Genomic DNA, 23,405 nt, shown 5'->3' on the forward strand with positions numbered 1-23,405 from the left:
ATTATAAACAAGGTGTCTGGCATACACTTTATTATACCTGCTCCCCCTCCCCCTACCCACCCTCTCCCAACAAAACCCAATTAAGAGTGTAGGAGACATTTAACAAATACCGGCTGCTGAATGCATGAATGAATGACTTTTTTAATCAAATATAAATTAAACCGGCGTCTCATCCAAAGCAGAACTTCTTGCATTAACCCCCGTGGAGCTGTTTCTAATGGCAGTAGGAGATCAGTGAGGTGGCTGGCCCTTCTGTCACTGCTCCATGGAGGGGACCCCAGGGAGGGAAATCTGAAGGCTTCTGACCTGGTGGGTTGCCTTTAGAGTAAAAATTTGGTATTAAGATTTCAAAAACGAATAACTCTCCCAAGTCCCCCATTTGGGATGGTAATAACAGAGCTGGCATTGATGAGGTTTGTAATAACAGCCCTGGTGTTTTGGAGACAGCGGGTAATCCAGGAGACTGCGGACCACAGAGTGATAAAGTGTGGGGCTTCAGAATCAGACGTCCCCAGGGTCCCAGCCCTGCCGCTTATTGGTTGAATGGGTGACTTTGGGCAGGTTCTGTGACCTCCCGTCCAAAGTCCTGTGACCTGTGATGTGAAGATAATAATAGTATCTATTCTATAGGGACTGTGATGAGGATGAAATGAGACAATGTATATAAAGTGCCAACCACACTGCCTAACACTTAGAATCTGCTCAAGGTACAGTATCTATTGTCCCTCGGTCAGTTCAGTCCAGGCTCCTTCCTACCCAAGCTCATTGGCCAAATGGGATCCTGTGTGCAGGCTCAGTCCTCCAGTCATGTCTGACTCTTTAGGACCCCATGGACTGTATGTAGCCTGCCAGGCTCCTCTGTCTATGGGATTCTCCAGGCTAGAATACTGGAGTGGGTTGCCATTTCCTTCTCCCGGGGATCTTCCTGACCCAGAGAACGAACTCACATCTGTGTCTCCTGCATTGGCATGCAGATTTTTTTACCACTGAACCACCTGGGAAGCCCCCATATAGGACCAATTCCATATAAAAATAAATAAATAAATAAAACCAAAAAACAAAGCCAAAGATCCTGGTCTGCAATCCAGAGAAGCCCATCCTTCCATTCTGAGTGGCTAAATTCCAGTTTGCCAGTGACCCCCAGAAACACGGGTTCTTCTTAAAGGAATTCCCCAGACAGGTCAGAGACCATGCATGCCCATCTCCCTCCTGGCCCAGAGTTAACAAGACCTTGCCTTCTCATCTTTTCCCCTTCGCTTAGAACAAGATCAAACTCCCCCTCTTGCCTCCTTCTCTAGTTGGCATAATGACTTCCTCCACCTTGTCTTAAGTATCTGAATTCAAAACGTTAATTAGGGACTTCCCGCGACTTTTTGGAGGTGTCATGATTAGACCTGTTATTACCACCCCAAATAGGAAAATTGAACATCGACTACTTTATGAACCCTTTATCACAATTAATGCTGTCTCCAAAGCTTGCCATTTATTGGGTGCTCTGGTATAATCATTCCTTATATGTGTTTCAAGACCTTGGACGAGTACAAATAATTTAAACTAATTAGCTTATTATAAAAAAGGAATGAAAACAAATGACACATGAATGAATTGTGAGGTTTCATATGGAATTAATATCTCCCTAATACCCACAAATTTGGTAAATTCATTATGCATCTATAATCAAACCTGATGAATCCTCTAGATAATTTGGAAGTAATTATGCATGAACTGCTGCCACTTATTTTAAAGTGCTACCAAAATAAGAGATTTATCCTCAAGATCCAGTTAGGCTCCAGGATAACTAGCACTAACCAGACACGTCCTGTCAAAATCAGCTATTAAAAAGTGCACTGGCTTTGCATCCCCTGATGCCTGCACTGACATCTGTAAAAAGCAGCCTCAGGCCTCAGAAACATGGAGCTGTTTTCACTGGGGTTTGTTTGTGAGATTTGGGGTGATGGAGAAGGTTGCTCAGTTGGAAAGCCACCAAGGCCCCTAGAAACACTGCACATCCTATATGATCACAAGTTCCCAAGAGCCAGTCTTCATCTAGTTGAGGAGTCTTACAGCAAAGAACCATTCTCTGCTTTCCACATGGACTGCAGTTATTTTCCCTCCCAGTACTATGTCAGTGCAGTTCAGTTCAGTCACTCAGTCATGTCCAACTCTTTTCAACCCCATGGACTGCAGCATGCCAGGCTCCCCTGTCTTTCACCATCTCCCAGAGCTTGCTCAGACTCATGTCCACTGAGTCAATGATGCCATCCAACCATTTCATCCTCTGTCATCCCCTTCTCCTCCTGCTTTCAATCTTTCCCAGCCTCAGGGTCTTTTCCAATGAATCAGCTCTTCACATAAGGTGGCCAAAGTATTGGAGCTTCAGCTTCAGCATCAGTCCTTCCAATGAATATTCAGGACTAATTTCCTTTAGGATTGACTGGTTGGAACTCCTTGCAGTCCAAGGGACTCTCAAGAGTCTTCTCCAACACCACAGTTCAAAAGCATCCATTCTTCGGCGCTCAGCTTTCTTCACCATCCAACTCTCACATCCATACATGACTACTGGGAAAACCATAGCTTTGACTAGATGGGCCCTTGTCAGCAAAGTAATGTCTCTGTTTTTTAATACCTGTAGTCAAATCTGGGCCCTGTAGTTAAATCCAGGCCCTGATTTTAGCAGGCTCATTCAACCAGGTAAAACGAAATGTTCTACCCTTGTAACTATTGCTGCTTGTTATTTATTTCCAGATTTCTTAAAATATGACTCCTTATTTTCATACATAGCTCCTGTTTGAGTGTATGTTTCTTAAAAGACTGTGACAGTACTCGTTATTACATATATTCATTACATGTATATTCGTATGTATATACATATAGGTAATAAATATTTATTAAATATCTCTGTGCTACATCAATAAGTAAAAGAGACAAATAGCCAAGCCTTCACGGATTTGACATTCTACTGGGGGAGACATAAAATAAACAAATAAGTAAGATGAATAATATGTCAGGTGGTGATAAGCACTCTAGAGAAAAATAAGGCCAGAAAAGGAATGTGGAGAAAGGGATCTAGTACAGGAGTGGGGTGCAAATTTTATATTTTTTAAATTTTTTGGACAACATTGTGCAGCATGTGGGATCTTAGTTCCCCAACCAGGGCTCGAACCTGCACCCCCTGAATCAGAAGCGCAGAGTCTTAACCCCTGGACTGCCAGGGAAGTCCCACAGATTTTAAATAAGGTGGTCAGTCTCTGAGAAGGTGACAGCTAAGCAATGTCTTGGAGGAAGTGAAGGATTGAACCATGTGGGTCATGTAAGGGCAGAGAGTCTCAAGCAGAGGGAACAGCAAGTGCAAAGGCCCTGAGGCAGGAGCATGTCTCATGTGCACGGGGGAACAGCAAAGAGACCAGAGTGAGTGGCACAGAGCCAGGCAGAGGATGAGGAGGGATAAAGTCAAAGAGGGAGCAAGGAGGCAAGACCAGGAAGGATGCTGCTGGAAATCTTGAAAGGGATTTTGGGGTTTTATTCTGAGATAATTAGGGATGGAGAAATGATACCATCTGACTTCAGTTTTAAAAGCATCACCCAGACAGCACCAGTGAGAAGAGACTGTGAAGCAGCAAAAACAGAAGCAGCAGGGAGACCAGTTAGGAGGCTCTGGCAAGGATCTAGGTGTAGGCTCTTCTTAACTGGGCCCAGGGGGTAGCAGTGAGGGGTGAGAAACATCAGAGCCTGAACTCAAACACTGTGAAGGAAGAGCCAATGAGATTTGCTGACAGATTTGGTTGTTTTTGTAAGCTTTTCAGCTCCCAGAGGTGAACCTTATACCTCAAAGGTGCCTGAGAAATATTTGCTGAATGAGTAGACTAAACACATTCTTAAAATATTTGATAATAATTCATTATTTATTATTTATAATTAATTATAATTTAGACCTCAATCAGGACATTTGGGGTTGAATTTGATTTGATTAGAGGATAAACAGCACACCTCGTATGACTCAGTTTCTCTCCTGGGGCTGAGTTGCCCGGGAGTTGCCTTACCTAGTAAAAACTCATTAAACATTTGTTAAATAAGTGAATAAGTTAATTAAAAGAGGTGTGCAAAACGTGGGACCTTATTACTCCTTGACTTCCAACTGAAATGCTAGCCAACAGGCCCTGGGTCTAAGGGGTCTTCTTTCTATGGCCCCAGTCAGAGTTGCATGAGTTAAGTCTGGGTTTCATAAATATTGCAAAAGGGTGCCAAGGTAGAGTATACGTGTGTATGTGTACGCTCAGTCATGTCCGACTCTTTCTGACTCCATGGACTGTAGCCCACCAGGATTCTCTGTCCATGGGATTTTCCAAGCAAGAATACTGGAGTGGGTTGCCATTTCCTTGTCCAGGGGATCTTCCCGACCCAGGGATCGAAACTGCATCTCTTGCATCCTCTGCATTGGCAGGAAGGTTCTTTAACAGCTGAGCCACCAGGGAAGCCCAAAGTGCCCAGAAAAGTGCCTAAAACAATCATCTAGCCTCCTGTTTGTCGGTGGTGGGAAACGAGAAATCCTTTCTAAGTGCCTAAATGTCATCATCGTTACTAAATTACTGTAGGAATAAAAATTCCATTTATACCATTGAGGATCATTAAAGTCTCTTCTGAATCTGATGCCAAAATTGAAATAATTGGCCCGTTGATGGTATAACATGGAATAGAACTACATCAGCTTGTGGGGGAAAGTGTTGTTTCAACATGACGAATGGAACAGGAACTTGGGTAGGTTAGATGGGTTTGGTTGGCAGAGGGTTGCTGTGTGGCAATTACAACTGACAGCCCAGATCATGATTAAAAATGCTTGGAGCACAAATTTAGAGTTACAGGAAAATAAATGGATTTTGCAATTAAACCCGTTTTAAATCCATTGGCTTTTCCAAGGCATGGTTAAATTCTGGTTCAGGAGGTCAAGTGCAGATTAGGCATGCTGATACTCAGTGCAGGGAAGGTACCAAACAAGAACAAAATAAATAAGGATAATAACAGATTGAGCTACAGTCCGAGAACAAAGACGAGTTTTAAATGAAAATCATTACTCACCGATGCTGGAGCACAGACCCAGACCAATTCAGTGCTGACTCTAAAGAGAGAGACCCACTGGGCGCTCATATCTTAACCTGCAGATGCTAATGCTGACCTGTGGGGGGTGGGGCAGGTTAATTAGCTGCTGGTTGTAAAGCATTATTGCTTTGCTGAGTATTATTATTTTAATAAAGGAGGCTCATGGAAACGTCTCTGGTGGTAACTCATGAAGAATCATTTTGAGGACAAGAGTACTCGTACATCATTCTGAGTGCCGCCTATGTATTTGAGTATCAACAAAAAATTTACTGTTTAAACATAAATCTCTGGAAGAAGTTGAAGTTAATTAAAAAGGTTTAACAGCATATGCATTAGTATTAGCCCTGGCCCTCTTTAGCATGGAAGAAAGGGAAGGAAATAAAACAAGGTATGTGAGGAAGCAGTCAATGTAGGCATTTAATTAAATGTGGTCCAAAGCGCAGGCAAAGATACCACTTTATCTGCCATTCAGAGCCAGGAGAGAGAATGGGATGCAGGGACTATTCCCTGAAGAGCGATTCGTGTTTTTAATTAACAAAGGCTTTGAGCGTCCTTCCTACATTTTCTTTTTTTTTTCCTTTTGAAACCTAGAATTTCACCTTGTGCCATGATGCTTTCTGTTCAGATGTGGGAGGCCTCCGGCCAAAAACTATAGCCCAGTTTGAGCACATATCCTCTGATTTATGCCCAGCTATTACTCACTGCTTGGTTCATTTATGCCACGAATATTTGTAGGGTTTCTACTCTGTATGACCCACGGAGACTTAACGACGGAGGGCGCTGCCGAGATGGGCTGGTGTCTGCCCTCCAGTGGTTCCCGGTAGAGAAGGACTGGAATTCCAGCCGACTCAGAGAGAGACACGCGTTCGGTACTTGGGGGTCCCAGACGAGGGCCTGTGGGGTCCACGTGAAAACTACGTGCTTGAGTTGCCCTTTGTTTCCCTCTCCTTTGTTTCTGCCACCACTTGTTAAGATCCTCAGCTGAGGTTGGTATTGCTTCCAAACTCATCTCCCTGTCCCCAGCTCATCTGCAGCACAGCCGTCCTCATTTGATTGCCATATTGATTTTCCTAAAATATGGTCACTCCTCTCTCTGAAATCACTAATAATTCACTTGGCCCAAAGTTCGAGCCCATACTCCTTAGCATAGCAATCACAGGCCACAGTAAAGCCTGACCTATATCTTCAGTCTTATCTCCCCTAGGACTTGCCTCTCCTGTGTAACTTACTCTTTTCCACTTCGGCGTTCATGCCATTCCCTCTGTCTGAACTAGCTTTTATCTACACCTGTCGAAATCCTCTTTACCTTTCAAAATCATCTCAGAGGCTGTCCCTCCTAACTATTGATGAGCTCTCCTCTGTGTTTCCCTAACATTTTCTTTACTTATAATTCATTCATTCAAACAATCTTTATTAAGCATCTACTCAGTGCAGCAAACTTTAATAAGCATATTTTATTTCATCCTTACACTAATCCTGTGAGAGAGGTATCATTAATATTCTTGTTATAGAAATAAGAAAATCAAAGCTATGTGACTTTCAACCTCCTGCTCAATATCACAGAGTTAGTAAGGGTGGAGCAGGTTTATAAACCTAATTCTAGTGCTCTTTACATCAGCCCGGAGTTACCATGCCGTTCATACCATCTGCCTTGCATTGGGTGGAAAGAAAGACATAAACAAAGAAAATTGGAGAGATGGAGGGTTGCTCAAGTGCCTTTTCCACCCTCCTGGATTATAGGGATTTTTGAGCTCAGGAATCATACTTAGTTCACCTTTGAATTTTTCACATAGAGCCTGACACAGAGGAGATTCTTGATAAATGTTCACTTTGTTGAACTGGATGTACAGTGTAGAATTTTTCATATATAAAATCACAAACCTGGGAGGGCCATAAAGACCTTATATCATCCATTCCCCAGCCTCAGGAAGACTCTTTCTGTGCTCTCTCTGTCTCCCCACACCCTTCTGTCTCATCACTCACTGAAAATCCAATATGTCCATAACCACTTTTCTTTCCTGTTAGATGCTCTTGGCTTTTGTGAGACTTCTTGTTTGTTTGTGGCTTATTTCCAGATGTTTGCTTGGAGACAGTGGTCACTCAAGGAAATGAGACTTGTTCTTCTTTAAAAAAAAAAAAATGTATTGCATTTTGGGGTGCATTGGGTTGTAGTTGCAGCATGCAGGATCTTTCGCTGTGGTGCGCAGGCTTAGCTGCCCCACAGTTTATGAGATCTTAGTGCGAATGTAAGATCTTAGTTCCCCAACCAGGGATCGAACCCGTGTCCCCTGCACTGGAAGTTGAATCCTTCCACCTGGACCACCACCTAGACCTGTTTCTTTTAGAATGAGAATTTGCTTGGAAAGAGCAGAGGAGAGGGAGGGAACAGTGAGGAGGACAGAGTTCACATCCCTGTGAGTCTAGCTTGGGCTTGGCCACATGGCAGTGTGCTCTCACAGAGAGGCAATTTCATTCCCCTCCTGTTCCCAGTAGGAATCCAGAAACAAGCTCAGTGTTATCTCCCAGGAATGCTTTGCCTCGTGTGGGCACAGCCACAGTATTTACAGGGAAACTTGGCACAAACTGAGCTGCTTACTGGTCTCGGAAGAGGGAACAGTGAGAACTAATCACCAACCCCAGCGAGGCCCACACAGGGAAGGTTTTGAAACTGGAGTTAGAAGGCAGGGGAGCATCGTCAAAATCTGTTACTTGACATGCTAACGAGATGATGGGTGCTCCCTCTGTTCCCATGGGTTATGGCGGTTTACCCTTTCTAGGGGGGCCTCTGGCTCTCCAGAATCACCCAGCAGCTGCCCACTTGGACCTGAGCTCCATCTGAAGCACCCCAGGATGTCTGCACACTTCACAGGGAGGCTCCTCCCCACTGACACCTGCCTGGAGTATGATGCAAAGAGGACCCCTCCGTAGCTGCTGCTTGGAGCTGCAGAACTGACACTCTTGTCCTAAGAAGGAGTGGAAGTCAGGCAGGAGCACATCCAGGCAGGGGCACCTGCAAGAAGGAGCTGAGTGAGCATCCTTCACATGGGTAGGTGAGCAGGACTGAGCCAGGAGACTCTGCTGTGAAGGTCAAGGAAAGGAGGAGAAAATAACAGTGGGGAGAGACCTGTGACCCAGAGGAAAAATGACAGAGGGGGAACCCAGGAATATTGTTTCTCACTTGGCTCTCTCATGAGCTGCTTCTCGCACTGAGTTAGGCATCCCTATGTACAAAGGTCCCTGTGGGTCACTCTGAGATTTGGAAGAAGGCTTCTTCCCTGGTGGCTCAGACAGTAAAGAATCCATCTGCAGTGCAGGAGACCCAGGTTCAATCCCTAGGTGGAGAAGATCCCCTGGAGAAGGGATTGGCAGCCCACTTCAGTATTCTTGCCTGGAGAATTCCATGGACAGAGGAGCCTGGTGGGCTACAGTCCGTGGTGTTGCAAAGAGTCAGACACGACTGAACGACTAACACTTTCACACTTACACTCTCCCATGTGAAATAGCACCAAGTAATATGAGAGGTATATCTTTAAGACCAAGTTGTGTGGCTCAGACTAAGTAGAATGGGGTATGTTTATCTGACTCCTGGACCCTCCTAGCCACACTTCTCAGGTGCATGCAAACCAGAAGGAAAAGCTGACTTGATTCCGAGGCTAAATCCTTCCCTCAGATCTCAGCATGTAGGGTATGCATCCAGCAGATTGAAATGCTTCTGATGTTCATAATCTGACTTGACAGTCTGTTTGCTCATTCCAGATGAGGCCGCCTTCCAATTCTGTGTGTGTGTGTGTGTGTCTGTGTGTGTGTGTGTGTGTGTCTGTGTTTGGGGGTGTGGGCTGTCCCATCAGTCTTGACAGCCTTCTTTCCCAAACCAAAGTGGAACCCTAGGACCCCCTCCCTTCACTGTCCATGGCTGTTCCTCCAAGTGGCCCAAGCCAGTTTCCACCCTGCAAATGACCAGAACTCTCAGGAACTGACCAGGAGCTGAAGGAAAGTGATGGGCTCAAAAAACAAAATCATCATAGAGTGTCTATGCCTTATTTTTTTAGCACAGTATGGGTGGGAAATAAAGGAGTAATGGCTTGGGAAGGTGGGAGATTAATTGTCTTCTCTGGGCACGTTTATTTCATATTCATTGTCATAGTGCTGATCGTAATGAAGTTACTTAGTATTCATGCAGATGTCACATCAAGTTCCTCCATAGATGTTTTACTGTAATTTAGCATAAGTTAATGGATATCTATATTAAAGTGTTCCCAATTAAGCAAGTGGCCCTTCTATTCTACAGGCCAGATTGGATTGGATAGCCATGAAGCGTAAGCAAACTAAGCCTCCTCAGATCCCAGTTTCAGAGGTCAAACCTGAAATGAGTTTAGCTCCTTCTTGTGTCTATTTCACAGGAATCCTAGTGGCTCCAATATAACTTTGTAATTGACTGATCCAGACAGATGAGTTGGAAAGCGGGTGATTGATGGGCCCAATATATTTGAACAAAATCAACACCAGGGAGAATACTAATTGCACGAGTCAGGCCAGCCAGCAGAGCGGACGCAAGCATAGAGTCAGGATTAGCGGATCACATCTCCAGCCTGCAGAGCCCTGAGACTGGCTGGAACTGTCCTGGGATGCAATTGGTGGTTATTTAGCATCTGCCTTCTGAACTCTCCTGGATTAGAAGCTGCCACGTTAGAAATGGTTTATTGAGCTCTGTGGGGGTTACTTTTCAAGGCTTAAGGGATTGGGTTCCATTAAAAAAAAAAAACACAAACAACTTGTAAATGAGGTTTGGTCAAGCAAAGGAACTTTTTTCCTCCTTTATGCTTGCCCAGAAGTAGAAAATGAAAAGGACCCAAAAATTCAAACGGAAATACAAATAGCTGCCTAGACCTTCACTGAAGATAGAACTGATTCAGTCAACACACAAGGTTTCTTTTTTTTAAATGTTATCAAAAGGTCAGAGCCAGTGGCCTTTGAAGGCAAATCCCATCTGACAGAGGTGGCCCTCCAGAGCTTAAGTCTCCAGATCCATTAGCACTGAAGTGTTTCTTCTGGCTGGGCTTTTGGACGGTGGGAGCCCAGCTAAGTCACAAGGAAGCTGTGGACTTTGGCAGCCCAGCCCAGGACACCAATGGGATCTACGGAGATTCCTCACACATTACTTGAGAATCTTAGTTCATCCAACAAAAACAGTATTAGATGGCACTCTTCCAGGCCCTGGGGACACAGTGCTGAGCAAAACAGAGCTTACCTAGTATAGAAAAGGAGATGAGTAATAAGTCGTATCCAAACACTATGCCTTCTATCATGGGGGGCTCTTGGAGATGCTTCAGTCACCACCTGGCTCTTTAAGACTGAGGTGCTTTAAAACAGCGGTCCCCTCACAGCAGCAGCCTTTCTCACCAAAATTCCTACATTAAGTGAATTTCAAGCCCTCAGCCTGGGCTTCCACTCACCAAGGCTGATCCATGACCAAGAGTGCCTGCCAAATGACTGCAGTAATCAGAAAGTATATGAGCAGTGAGGGGAACTTATAAAAAGAGAGAATTACCCAAGGACCGTGGGTCTATCATCTCAGACCATCTATAGCAAGATGGCCGTCCCTCATCTCAGTGTTTCTGCTTTGGGTTGAAAGTGCTCCGCATCTATACAGGAATGAAGTCTGTTTGTGTAGACTCTGGAAGCTAGACCCAGCACAGAATAGAGGACGACTCTCATACCTTTGAGCTTAGTTGAAAAGGAGGGTTGGTGAAACAGATAGACTTCCTGGCTTTCCTAAGGAGAAAATCATCGACTTCAGTTAAAGCCAGAGGATAGACAAGTAATAGCAATAGCAAATGGTAGATTGGAGGAGAAACGTGGAGCTTTGGATTCTTTAAGAACAAGGGAGGTGTTTCTATTCCCATCTCTCTGGGATGTTTTAGGAAAATCCTGTCTAGAGGAGGTCACATGACCTAAGTGTTCTGAGTTCTCCGATTCTGAGGCAATGTCAGTTACTGTTCCTGTGCTGAGCTCCCCATTCCCGGGACGTTACAATTCTCCCCACACGTTGGAGCAGATGACAGTTTTGTAAAGATTCTGGAGTTTACTAATCCTGGTACCACACATGTGATAATGAAAGGGAGTGCTGCAAAGCTAAGTTCTCTTCAGTCTTCAGTCTTTAATTCAAGTGTCCCCTTCTTCAGAGCAGCTATACCTTTCTGCCCCTGACTCAGACATCTCTCCTCATGCTCCCACTGCACTCTTAGGATGCATCACACTGTGTAGTGATCTCGGGTTACTTGCCAGTGTTCCCACCATCATCTATGTATCCCCAAAGCCAGGCTAGGCTTGGTACACTGCAGACATTCTGCAAGTTTTATTAAATGAATAACTGGATGGATGGATGGATGGAAGAAAGGATGGATGAGTGGGTAGATGAATGTGGGAATCACTGATTATTAGCTTCTGCTAAGGAAATATTTCTCTGCATTTCTATCCCTTTATAAGTGCCCAACCTTGAAAGAGAGAAATAGGTCCCCATTTTCCAAGTAGGATTTTATCAGTCCAGACAGCACTAAACTGTATTTTTATCAGGATTTAGACCTGATTCATTTTTTTCTTCTTTCCAGGAGTAGGAATTGAAATAAACCTATAGGTGGAATTTGCAAGAGGACAAGCTAGCTAACTAAGTGTGCCTGCCGGGTCTGGGCAGGCAGATAGGCAGAGGCTTGGATAAGAGGCTGCAGAAGAAAGGAGGGGAGGCTGCCCAGAGTGATAAGCAGGGAACATAGTATCTGCAGTGGGAACGTGAGGCCAGGGGCCTGAGGAGGGACAGACAGTGTTATAATTGCATCTGGAGCCTTTGCATTCAGAGCAAAAGGGAGGTGAAGTGAGAAGAGGATGGTTGCAACATGATTCATTAGTGCTGTGGCTGCTAATTACTAAAATTTCCCAAGTACTCTGAAATCAGCCCATATGGAAATGAAAACTCAGCACCCCGGAAATCAGAACTCAATATCCCAATGAGGAAGTTCTGTTCTCCACGCTGGGAAACATGTCCAGTTAAAAACCCCCCTTTAGTCTGGATCTAGGCTTTCCAGAGTCTAATGAGGAAGCAGCATGACACAGTGAGGGACGAACAGCAGGGACTGAGTCACTTTGGAGCAGGGGGTCCTCACCACCCTGCCCTCCTCCCCTCCCCTAAGCAGGCTTCGAAGCAGGAGGAATAAAGCAGAAGAAGGGAGGCAACCTGGTATATACTGAGCACAGACCCTTCTAGGTGCTTTCATATGTCATCTCTTTTTATCCCCTGACAATGCAACAAAATCAGGATCACTCTCATTTGTACCAAGGAGGACACAGACTCGATGACATTAAGCGACTTGCTTAAGGTCACGCAGTAAATGGTTAAACCAGGATTCAAATCCAAGCCCAGATGGTCTGGACTTCTTGTGTGGTGTCGACCCTATCACCCCACTTTGAGGAGGCACAGAGAGCTCTCTCCCCACCCAGCCATGACCATAAATAGCAGCAGAACACATGTCCCAGGCAGATACCGAGAGCACTGGGAAGAGTGCACTGTAACCGACGTAAAAGCACTGCAGACAGGAGTGCTGGGTCCAAGGGAGCAGCACAAAAGACCAGAAGCCAACAGAGGAACCAGTAGGGGGTGGGGGGCGGCGGGCGAAGAGATCTAGGAAGTAGGAGGAGGGGCTGACACCCAACAGTCTGTAATATGAGCCCAGTATTAAAGCCACATACCCCATGGCTTCACACTGCTCCTGTCAGGGCCAATTCTAAGATCTGAGCATCACTGAGCCCTTAAGAGGACACGTACAGGAAGGGAGAAAGGAGGACAGCTCATTTCTAGGGCCTCTGGTCCCATATGCCAGAGGCTACTCATATGACTCCTCATTGATCCTTCCAGCTCTCTGAAATTTTTTTTTTCCCATCTGAAGCAAAGATAGTTAACACAAGAATAAAACAACAGTAATGTTTGTTGAGTGCCAAGTACATGCCATACCTGTGTATACCTGTGTATCCTGTATCCCATAATTTTATGGCTATCTAAGGGTAGTGTGATTACCATTTCTGTTTCTACAGTTGACAAAACTGAAATTTGAAGTTTTCTGTGATTTTCCTAAGATCACCAAAATAATAAGTGGCTTTTTTTTTTTAGAAATCTGATTCTTTACTGATGAGGGAACGAGTGGTCCCAGCTGGGTGGAAATGGCGTGTGAGGAGGGCTAGATGAGGGAGACTGACCCCCCAACACATTCCTGCCAGGTGTACCCAGAGCCAGGCTAACCAAAGACACTTGCTTCCCTTTTGTACGTTTTTGAGAAGTAAAGCCTTAAACTTTGAGATCCAAGAATCAAGCCTTATTTCCCACACAAAGTCCTCCCCACCTCTCTAGCCCAGGGGTCCTTCCCCTCAACTCCAGAGTTGTCCCAGCCCAGCCATTCTACCTGCCCTGTGAGCCATCATCCACTTCACCTTGATTAAGCCCAGAGGTATCCCAAGCATTCACCCAGGGAGGCCAGCAACCAAGGTACTGTGACAAACACAGGCTTGATTGGAGGCTCCTGGCTCTGTCCTTGACCAGCTGAAAAATAGGGAGGAAAGAAGGCACTTTCCTCATTCAATTGTTGTGAAGATTAAATGGAACCATTCACGTCACATGCTTATCACAGAGTCTGACACAGAGAACATGCTCAAGCAGGAGTGCCCACCACTCTCCCAGGGAAAGCAAAGTCAGGTCCAAGCCACATACCTTTTGACAGAGCAGAGCAGACAACTCATTTAGTCGTCATGCAAATCAGCCTTGTACACTGGATCACCCCAGAAATAGACTATTCTCCCTTCAAATGGGCTCCCTGGTGGCTCAGACAGTAAAGAATCTGCCTGCAATGCAGGAAACCTGGGTTCGATCCCTGGGTCAGGAAGATCCCCTGGAGGAGGGCATGGCAACCCACTCCAGTATTCTTGCCTGGAGAATTCCATGGACAGAGGAGCCTGGTGGGCTACGGTCCATGGGGTCGCAAAGAGTTAGACATGACTGAGCAACTAAGCACAGCACTCCCTTCAAATGGGAGCTTTGAGGGAAGCTAAGCCAGATCACCAGACCAGCCCTCCAGAGCAAGAAGGAAGGGCTCCCCAGTGGTCAGGTCTGATTCATGTGGAGTGGACTGTACTTCTGTCCACTGAAGGGGGCTGGAAATGCATCTGGACAGGGACACTGTAGCAAGAACATGACTGAACCATGTGAAATGAGGTCTCTGTTGCAGTGGTCCCCAACCTTTTAGCACCAAGTGCATTGCATCTATTGTACACTCTATGTCTATGATTATTACATCAACTCTACCTCAGATCCTGGAAGTTGGGGACCCCTGCGCTCTGGGATACATCCATCCTTCCTGTCCTTTCCACATGCGTGCTAAGTTGCATCAGTAATGTCTGATTCTTCGTGACCCTATGGACTGTAGTCTGCCAGGCTCCTCTGTCCATGGTATTCTCCAGGCAAGGATACTGGAGTGGGTTGCCATGCTCTCCTCCAGAGGATCTTCCCAACCCAGGGTTTGAACTGGCATCTCCTGTGTCTCCTGCTTTGCAGGCAGATTCTTTGCTGCTGAGCCATGGGGGAAGCCCCTTTCCACATATCTACACTGTAGATAAATTCTCAGCCTAAATAAATATTAATATATTGTTGGTACAAAAAGATGCCCTGATGAATGAAGAAAAAGAAAGACAAGATGTATTTAAACTGAATTTTAACATTTAAAGAGTAATTTCTTAAAAATATATATTTAGACCCCAAGTGTCATAGGGAAAGAAGGACTGGCGAAGGCTTGTAAGTATATTCCTCATACTGGCAGCCAGTCTGCAGTTAAGGAGGATAATAGAAAAGAGAGAGCATCCTTTAGGATGCTGGGAGCTGTCCAAGGTGCTGACAACAGCCCTCTGTATAATAGCCCAAGTGCCCAGAGCACCAGGAGGCAGAAATGAGGTGCTCAGATAAGGAACATGTTTTCCCAGAACTGGCCAGCTGGAGACAGAAGCTAGATTCAGAAGGATTTAAGGGGGTACAAGATGAGAAACATAGAGACTCCTACACTCAGCAGGACACATCACCCCTGCCACAGCACTACAATAGCAACTGCCTTCCTGCGTCGAGTGTGTGTCCAGACCAGCTCATACCTGTTGAGAAGACGACAGCTGAGCTGTAGTGCACTGCCCCTGAGTGGACATACCAGGGACTTGGAGGAAATGGAAGTCAAGGGAGGGTGCAGTGAACAACGTGAGCAAAGGTTCAAACAGGTCCTTACAAGGGTTCCCACCAGGTTGGTCAAGGGGGCTTGGACATGCTGCTCACCCTTGTCTCCAGGGACCCACAGCCCCTCACTGCCTTGCAGCTCTGCAGGTCTGCTTTGTAGGCAGAACAGAAAAGAAGTGGCACAAGAAGGGAGCTGGCAGCAGGGAGGGGGTGAGCAAGAAAGGAGCAGAGATGAGAAAGTAACTGCTCAGTGCTGAGAACAGGGAGAGGGGAGGGTGAGAAGGTAATCTATGTTATTGCCAACGTGTCAGTCACAATTACTCACTCGCGAGAAAAGTAATAAAGTTACATTATTCACACATTACGTGGAACAAGCTATTCAATGCTGCCTTCCTCTGAGCCAAATATTGTGATAATTTTGGAGATCATAACTTAATTGAACAATGAATTAATAATCTCATGTGTGGACATTTTCCGTTTGTATGTATGAACCAAAAGCCAGAGGTTTTCTTCCCATTCTCTGGGCCACACAGCAGTCTGTCAGTGAAGCGAGATGCATGCAGATTTCTCACCTCAGGAAAAGACCCACAAGGTCAGTTCTCTCTTTGTCTTGGGTTTCTGTAGCCCAGAATATGAGCCTTAGTGAGAGAAATCCAGCTAAATATCCATAAGACATTGCTTAATAGTCATGGTTCTCAAAGTGTGTGGTCCCTGGCCCAGCAGTCTCAGAGCATCACCTGCGAACCTGTTAGAAATGCAAATTCTTGGGCCTCCCAGACCTCCTGAATCAGTTACAGGACCAAGAAATCCATATGATAGCCTTCCAGGTGGTTCTGATGCCCAGTAAAACCTGAGAACCACAACTTTTTATAATCTAGGTGGCCTGGAGGGCTTCCCTGATGGCTCAGTGGTAAAGAATCTGCCTGCCAATGCAGGAGTTCGATCCCTGGATAGGGAAGATCGCTTGGAGAAGGAAATGGCAACCCACTCCAGTTTTCTTGCCTGAAAAATCCCACAGACAGAGGAGACTCGCAGGCTACAGTCCATGGTGTCACAAAAGAGTCAGACACAACTTAGTGACTAAACAACAAGGTGGCCTGGAACCAAGGAGTGAGGAGTTTCTGGAGGTCTGGGGAGTCAACCCTTCCCCCAAATAGCTCCCAATCAAAAAGTGATGAAAAGGAAATTGAGGTGTGCTGCACAGACCATAAGACCAGGGTTCACGGACCCAGGTCTTCAGCTAGGCTCCCTGCCTTGGGACAAATTACATAACCTCACTGAGCCTGTTATCTGCAAAACAAGGATAACAATTTCTGCCTCTTCACAAGATTGTTGTGGGGATAAAATGAGCTAATGGATTTGAAAGTACTTTGAAAACTACAAAGTGCTCCACAAAAGTAAAGGATTGTTATGGTGTCAATACAGGAAGAGGCTGTGACAGCATGACACGCAATCCCTTCCACAGGTGATGCAAGTCATCTCAGGGTGCACTGGCTCTGCCTGCACACACCCCACACTTCTGCCTCAGGGTTTTCTCACCTCGTCTCTCTCCATCTCTTTGCGCACACGCAGTCATACCTGCTCAGAGCAGAGCCCCAGGAAGCATGACCTGGGGAAGGAGGAAAGAAGGGATCTGCTCAGGACCTTTGACTTCTATGTGTGAATAATTTCTAACTGCAAATAGACACACTGTGCTGAAGCTTGAAGGTTCAGGTTCAAACCCCAGATGCAACATTTACCAGGTGTGTGTGGTCCTCAGCGAGCCGCTTAGTCACTCTTTGACTCAGTTTCCTCCTATGAAAATGGTAATAATAATAGGACATATCTGTTAGAGGGTGCTCAAGAAAGAGCAGAATGAATGAATGAATGAACTAACAAATGGGACTTCCCTGATGGTCCAATGGCGAAGACTCCACGCTCCCAATGCAGAGGACCTGGGTTCCATGCCTGGTCATTGTCCTACTTCCGTCCTGATGTCCTGCTAAGGCCTCCTCATTGGCCAGACCCAATCCAAAGCCTGTGGCAGGTGAGTCTCAGAGTGCACACAGTTCAGATTCACAGGGCAGGGGGCAGAATCTAGAGGAGCAAACAGCTATTTTCCAACACAACAATCTCTCCACCCTCCAGAGAAAACAAGGCAAAGCCCTATCTCACAGCTGTCTTTTCTCCCCACTCCTTGCAGCCATTTGGAAAGAAAAGTGTCATGAGTGGCCCAAGAAACACCCCTTTGGCCCAGAGGTCCCTCAGCTGGTCCCCCACCCCTCACCCCAAAGCTTCGCCCCTCAGCTGGTCCCCCACCCCTCACCCCAAAGCTTCGCCCCAGGAAGCTCAGGAGGCTGGCAGCTGCCAATCATTCATGTGCCCGCTCGGATCCCTGCTGTGCTTCCCAGGGTGCAAACATCTGCTTGTCTCCTGGGAGCAAGTCCCGGTGCGCCTTCACCCACATGCGTGCCTCCTCTGCAAACCAAGTCCATGCAGCAGGCCACGCTGAAGATCTCTACATTCCCCAGAGAGCAGTTCAATGGAAAGAAATGTGAGACACGCACCTTTCACACAGGTCTAGTCCAGAAGCAAGAAATATGCCTCATGGGCAGAGAGTGAGGGCAGGTGTTAGGAAGGGCAGAGAGGAAAGGGGAAAACAGAAAGAAAAAAAAAAAAAGCCTTGTAATTAGATTCTGCAGCCTGCATCCTACGGCCAGCCTTCCAGGCTCTCTAAACTAGGCTGTGCCCTTTAAATGCTCATTATCAACAGTTCACAAATTGTGTGGGTGTGACACCTCTGCTGGGTCAGTGAAGTTTGCCTCCCTGCTACAATTAGACACTTTCACAACATCCTTGTTTGCTCAGATTTTACCCAGAAGAGACCCTGAACAGGAGCAAGGAGCCCTGAGGGGGCAAAGGGGAGGGGGACTGGCTCCCGGTTGTGGGATAGACTCAGGGAATCCGAAGACTGGGAGGAGAAGGGGGTGCTCAGTATCACCCTTCCAGCATTGGCAGGGAGGATGGCTATCAAGTTTCTCTGTTGTAGTAGGGAGAGACAGAGAGGAAACAGATATGCCTTGCCCCAGGGGAAACGTGGGTGAGCCTTCAGAGGTGGGCTACAGAAAGGTTGATAATAGAACAAGTGGCTGGAGGAAATTGTGAGATCACCCACCGTCGCTAGGTGAGCTGTGAGGATGAGATATATATTGCTTTTCCTGCTCAGAGGGCACTTACCAACTGCCACCCCCGGTGGCTCCACAGTAAAGAACCTGCCTGCAACACAGGAGACACAGGAGATGTGGGTTCGATCCCTGGGTCAGAAAGATCCCCATGGCAACCCACTCCAGTATTCTTGCCTGGAGAATTCCATGGACAGAGGAGCCTGGTGGGCAATAGTCCATGGGGTCGCAAAGAGTCAGACACAACTAAAGTGATTTAGCATGCAGGCCTACTCCGTACTCTCAGGGTCCAGAGCTTAGACATGTGCTCAAAATCCAAGGCTGGAGTAGGGGAGTAGGGGTGGGGAAGGGGTGGGCTAAGTATATCTACACTGTCACTGGGAGGTCGGCTGCTCGTCCCCAGAGCCCTGGGCAATGCTCCCACCACCAGAGGAAGGAGAGCATTTCCTTCAGTATCTTACGGAGAAGGTGAGGCTGGTTGGGCCCCCTAGGAGGGAGAGGGTCCTGGCAGGACGAGAGAGGAAAGCAAGGGCTGGATGAAATGAGTGATCAGAGGATGTAGCCAGGACGCCCTGCAAAGACATGGGAAGTATGTCCTGAGCAACACCACGGGACTAACCTTGCATGAGCCAAGAATGCTCCCCCACATCCCCAGAAGAAAGAGGATGCCTTGGCCTGCTTGTTTCATAGTATTGACGGGTTTTATCCCCCAGAATTTCTATTTTCTCATTAGACCCACTCAACAAGCCTGCAAGGTAGGTAGGGCTGGTACAGTCTCTGTTTTTAAATGAGGAGCCCAGGCCCTTACAACTGGGCCACTAGGCAACTTGGTGGTGGTTTAGTCACTAAGTCATGTCCGACTCTTGCAACCCCATGGACTGTAGCCCGCCAGGCTCCTCTGTCCGTGGGATTCTCTAGGCAAGGATACTGGAGTGGGTTGCCATTCCCTTCTATAGGGATCTTCCCAACCCAAGGATCGAACCTGGGTCTCCTGCACTGCAGGCAGATTGTTTACCCACTGAGCTTCGAGGGAAGCTATGCAACTTACCAGAGACCAACCTCACATCTGAAGCAGCAAGAACTGGGTCTGGAGGCTGAAGTCTGAGATTATGGTGCTGGCGTGGGTGGATTCTCGACTGTGTTTCTGATCAGAGTCTCATATGGCCTTTCCTTGGACTATGCAGAGAAACTTGTCTCGTCCTTTTTTTTTTTTTAATTTATTTATCTTCAGGTGTGCTGGATCTTCATTGCTGTGCATCGCTTTCTCTAGTTGCAGCAAGCAGAGGCTACTCTCTAGCTGCGGTGATAGGGCTTGTCATTGCGGTGGCTTCTCTTGTTGCAGAGTGTGGGCTCTAGGGCACACAGGCTTCAGTAGTTGTGGCTTGCAGGCTTAATTGCCTTGTGGTGTGTGGGATCTTCCCAGACCAGGGATCAAACCTGTGTCCCCTGCATTGGCAGGCGGATTCTAAACCACTGAACCACCAGGGAAGTCCCTCGTCCTCTTTTTAAAAGGGCTTTAATCCCAGCGTGGGGGCTCCACCTTCATGACCTCCTCTAAACCTCCCTGAACTCTGCCTCGTAACACCATCACAGTGAGGATCAGAGCTTCAGCATATATTAATGCATTTGGGGGAGGGGGACACCTAGCCCAGCTAGATGGCGGGAGAGAGAGCAGGAGGATTCAGGCCTTCCAATTCCCAACCACACGGCCACCCACCACATGCTGTCACTACACTAAGAGAAGAGAGGGGCCCTCCACTGGGTGCCTCGCGTGCTCTCTGAAGCATCTGACATCTCTCTAACACTGCCAACACCCACAAAGAGCACCCCTCCCCCTCAGCCCACCACCAATGCCATCTCCCTTCTCTCGAGCTGATGAGGCAGCAGGCCCCACGCGGAGTCCCAGTGACAGCTGCTAGGAGCGTGTTTACTAAAGCCAACCGCTGGACCTGACAAGACATGTTAATTAGGAGATGATGCTGTGTGGTAGGACACATCAGTCTCGTGGCAGCTAGACGGGCAGTGTCAGTCACCACGGAGCTGAGGAGGCTGCCATGACATTCCTCATTAAGGCAAAGCTTGTCCCCTCACCAGGTGACAGCCCCAGACTTGGTGAAGACTCACCACTGGGTGTCCAGCAAGGGCCACCCAAACCCAGCCCAACCAGTAAGGTTTGGTTAGAGCCCACCTGTGGGAACGTGGATGAGACAACAGTGCGTCCGCAAGGCTTCCAAGGCCTTTCACAGTCTGGCTACAATGCTACTGCTCCTGTGCCCCAGCGATTCCAAGCACCCTGTAGTCAGTCACCTTCCCAAGCAGGCCCATTCACACGTTCGTGAACTCATTCAGTTCTACACGCCGGAAGTCCCTGATCTCCACTGCTTTCTCCTTGTACGGAAATACAACGAAAGCTTAGAGGTGCAGCTCAAATGCTGCCTTCTTGTAAAAGCTTGGTCTCATTCCTTCACACACAGGCAAATACACACACACACACACACACACACACACACCCCTTCCTTTGAAAGTGGGTTCAAAATTTTTGTTTTTCATTTTTAAATTTGTTATTCAAGTACAATTGATTTATAATGTTGTGTTAGTTTCAGGTATATAGCAAAGTGTGTGTGCATATATGCACACACACACACACACACACACACACACACACACATATTCTTTTTCAGATTCTTTTCCTATATAGGTTATTACAAAATACTAAGTAGAATTCCCTGTGCTATACAGTAGGTCTGTTGTTTATCTATTTTATATATAGTAGTGTGTACATGTTACTCCTAAATTTCTTATTTATCCCCCTCCCCTGCCCACCTTTCCCTTTGGTAACCATAAGTTTGTTCTCTATCTCTGTGAGTCTGTTTCTGTTTTGTAAATAAGTTCATTTGTATCATTTTTAGGCTCCACATATCATGTGGTATTTGTCTTCCTCTATCTGACTTTCTTAGTATTAATATGATCATCTCTAGGTCCATCCATATTGCTACATATGGCATTAATTTGTTCTTTTTATGGCTGAGTAGTATTCCATTATAGAGAGAGAAAGAGAGAGAGATACACACACACCCCACATCTTCTTTATCCAAAAATTTTTGAATTTTTGTTATTCTTGAATGATACGTATTAACAGGCTGGTATGTACCACTACAACTGTATCAGGGCCAGTTGCTAAAATTTGGAAATATTTTCATACTGACAGATAAGGGATCCAAGCCTTCTCATCCAAGCTGCTTCTACTATTCCCAAACCCTCTCCCATGATACCCCCTGCTGCCCAGCACCTAAAGGATTCATGCTTGGCACGAAGGGCCCTGCTTTAGCCCTATGGCCTTATGGCCTGACCATTCTGATTGGTCAATGCACTCACCCTGCCAATTATTGAACATCTGAATATCCACCCTGCTCATCAGTCTGCTGTACCTAAAAGCAGGGTGTTCTCTTTCCCCCATTAGAATGTCAGTCTGTATTCCCCTGAGGGTCCATGGTTGCACATATGCCCAGGGCCACTGTTTGCAAAGAACTTGATGGTAAAAGGGCACACACCCCCCCAAGATCCCCAGCCTGCTTCTGAGTTGAAGCTCTGCTTTTCTCTCCTTTGGTTTCAATTCCTTGAGGATCCTAGGCCCAAGATTGCAGAAATATATGTTGGACAGGGCCAGCGCATGTGCTCTAAACCTGACCGATGGCTCCCACCCCACAGCTTTCTTTCTGTTCTGGAACACAGTCCCCCATTCACTGGAGAAGCATGCAGGGAACAGCTACTGTGTGCCTGGAAGTGGAATGCAGAAATGAAAGAGGCACAGCGCCTCGACACAGAAGTTCACATTGCACCGGGTTTAGACAAGAAAACAAACACACTGCAACAGGAAGCCTGGGATAATAGAGATTAAATAAAGGCTGAACGGTGTCCTGTGGAGCCTCAGAGAAGGAACTGCTACTAATTGTGCACAGAGAGGCAGGGATGGTTCTCAGGCAGGAGAGAAGAGCTGGCTCTCCTTAAGGATGGGTAAGAGTTTCCCAGGCAGCCAGTGTACAAAAGATGCAGAGGATAAGAGGACACAGAACGGGACTTCCCTGGTGGTCCAGTGGTTAAGACTTCGCATGTCCATGCTGGGAGTGCAGGTTTGATCCCTGGTCGGGGATATTTCCTTCCAAAAGGCTCATGGCCAAAAAGCAAAGAATGAAACATAAGGAATATTGTAACAAATTCAACACAGACTTTCAAAATGGTCCACATCAAGGAAAAAAAACATTCTTAATTTAAAAAAAATAATAAAAAGAGGACACAGAGGGGTCAGTGATGTCCACAGCGGCTGGGAATAGGAGGGGTAGGACATCAAACGGAAGATGGGGTGGGGCGGGCGGGATGAGAATGTGATCATGCCAAGGAGTTTATCCTGTCCGCAGAGAGGGGCTGATGGAGGTCTGTATGCCGGGAACTGACAAGATCAGATTCATCTTGTAGCAAGATAATGTCAGTAGCAGTACAGAGACTGAATTGGGATGTAGAAAGATTGGGCGGCCTGTAGAATTTGACTGAAATGGGATTTGTTTACGAGTAATTGATTTCTTACAATTACTAACCCTGAGATTTTTTACAGAGTCCCTTAGAAGAAAATATCACTTGTTTCAGGTCATATATTCAAATAGTTTCCAGCAATCCTACCTAAAGGTGACTGGGGATAGACCTGAGTAAGAAATTCTAAGATCTGAATTCTAGTCCAGGCCAGAACTGCCTCGCTGTGTGACCTTGAATAAGTAACTTAACCTCTTTGAAAGCAGTCACTAAAGTCATGCACTAAAGTAGTCCCATGCTCAGATCATGGGGCACAGGATAGGAGCTATTACTCAGGGCCGGCTACTATAGGACTAGAGGCATTCTGCTTCAGT

The 23,405-nt window shown here is 46.5% G+C and overlaps 1 long non-coding RNA gene across 3 annotated transcripts; it reads right to left on the reverse strand.

Moving 5' to 3' along the window:
- Positions 1–124: 124 nt before the first annotated feature.
- LOC145523868 (uncharacterized) lies at positions 125–18,676 on the reverse strand. 3 transcript variants are annotated; one of them, XR_014066933.1, is made up of 5 exons: positions 18,563–18,676; positions 17,232–17,422; positions 17,086–17,140; positions 16,886–16,955; positions 125–318 (listed from the first exon to the last, which is right to left on the reverse strand). It is a non-coding gene; the product is annotated as an uncharacterized LOC145523868 (long non-coding RNA). The 3 variants fall into 3 exon arrangements; XR_014066932.1 differs by lacking the exon at positions 125–318 and adding an exon at positions 10,019–10,342 and having other exon boundaries at positions 17,281–17,422; positions 18,563–18,640; XR_014066934.1 differs by lacking the exon at positions 125–318 and having other exon boundaries at positions 15,355–16,955; positions 18,563–18,646.
- Between the last annotated feature and the right edge of the window lie 4,729 nt (positions 18,677–23,405).

Source organism: Giraffa tippelskirchi, chromosome 10, assembly GCF_054371585.1.
Source record: "Giraffa tippelskirchi isolate mGirTip1 chromosome 10, T2T-mGirTip1v1.2.pri, whole genome shotgun sequence".
Taxonomy (NCBI): Eukaryota; Metazoa; Chordata; class Mammalia; order Artiodactyla; family Giraffidae; genus Giraffa; species Giraffa tippelskirchi.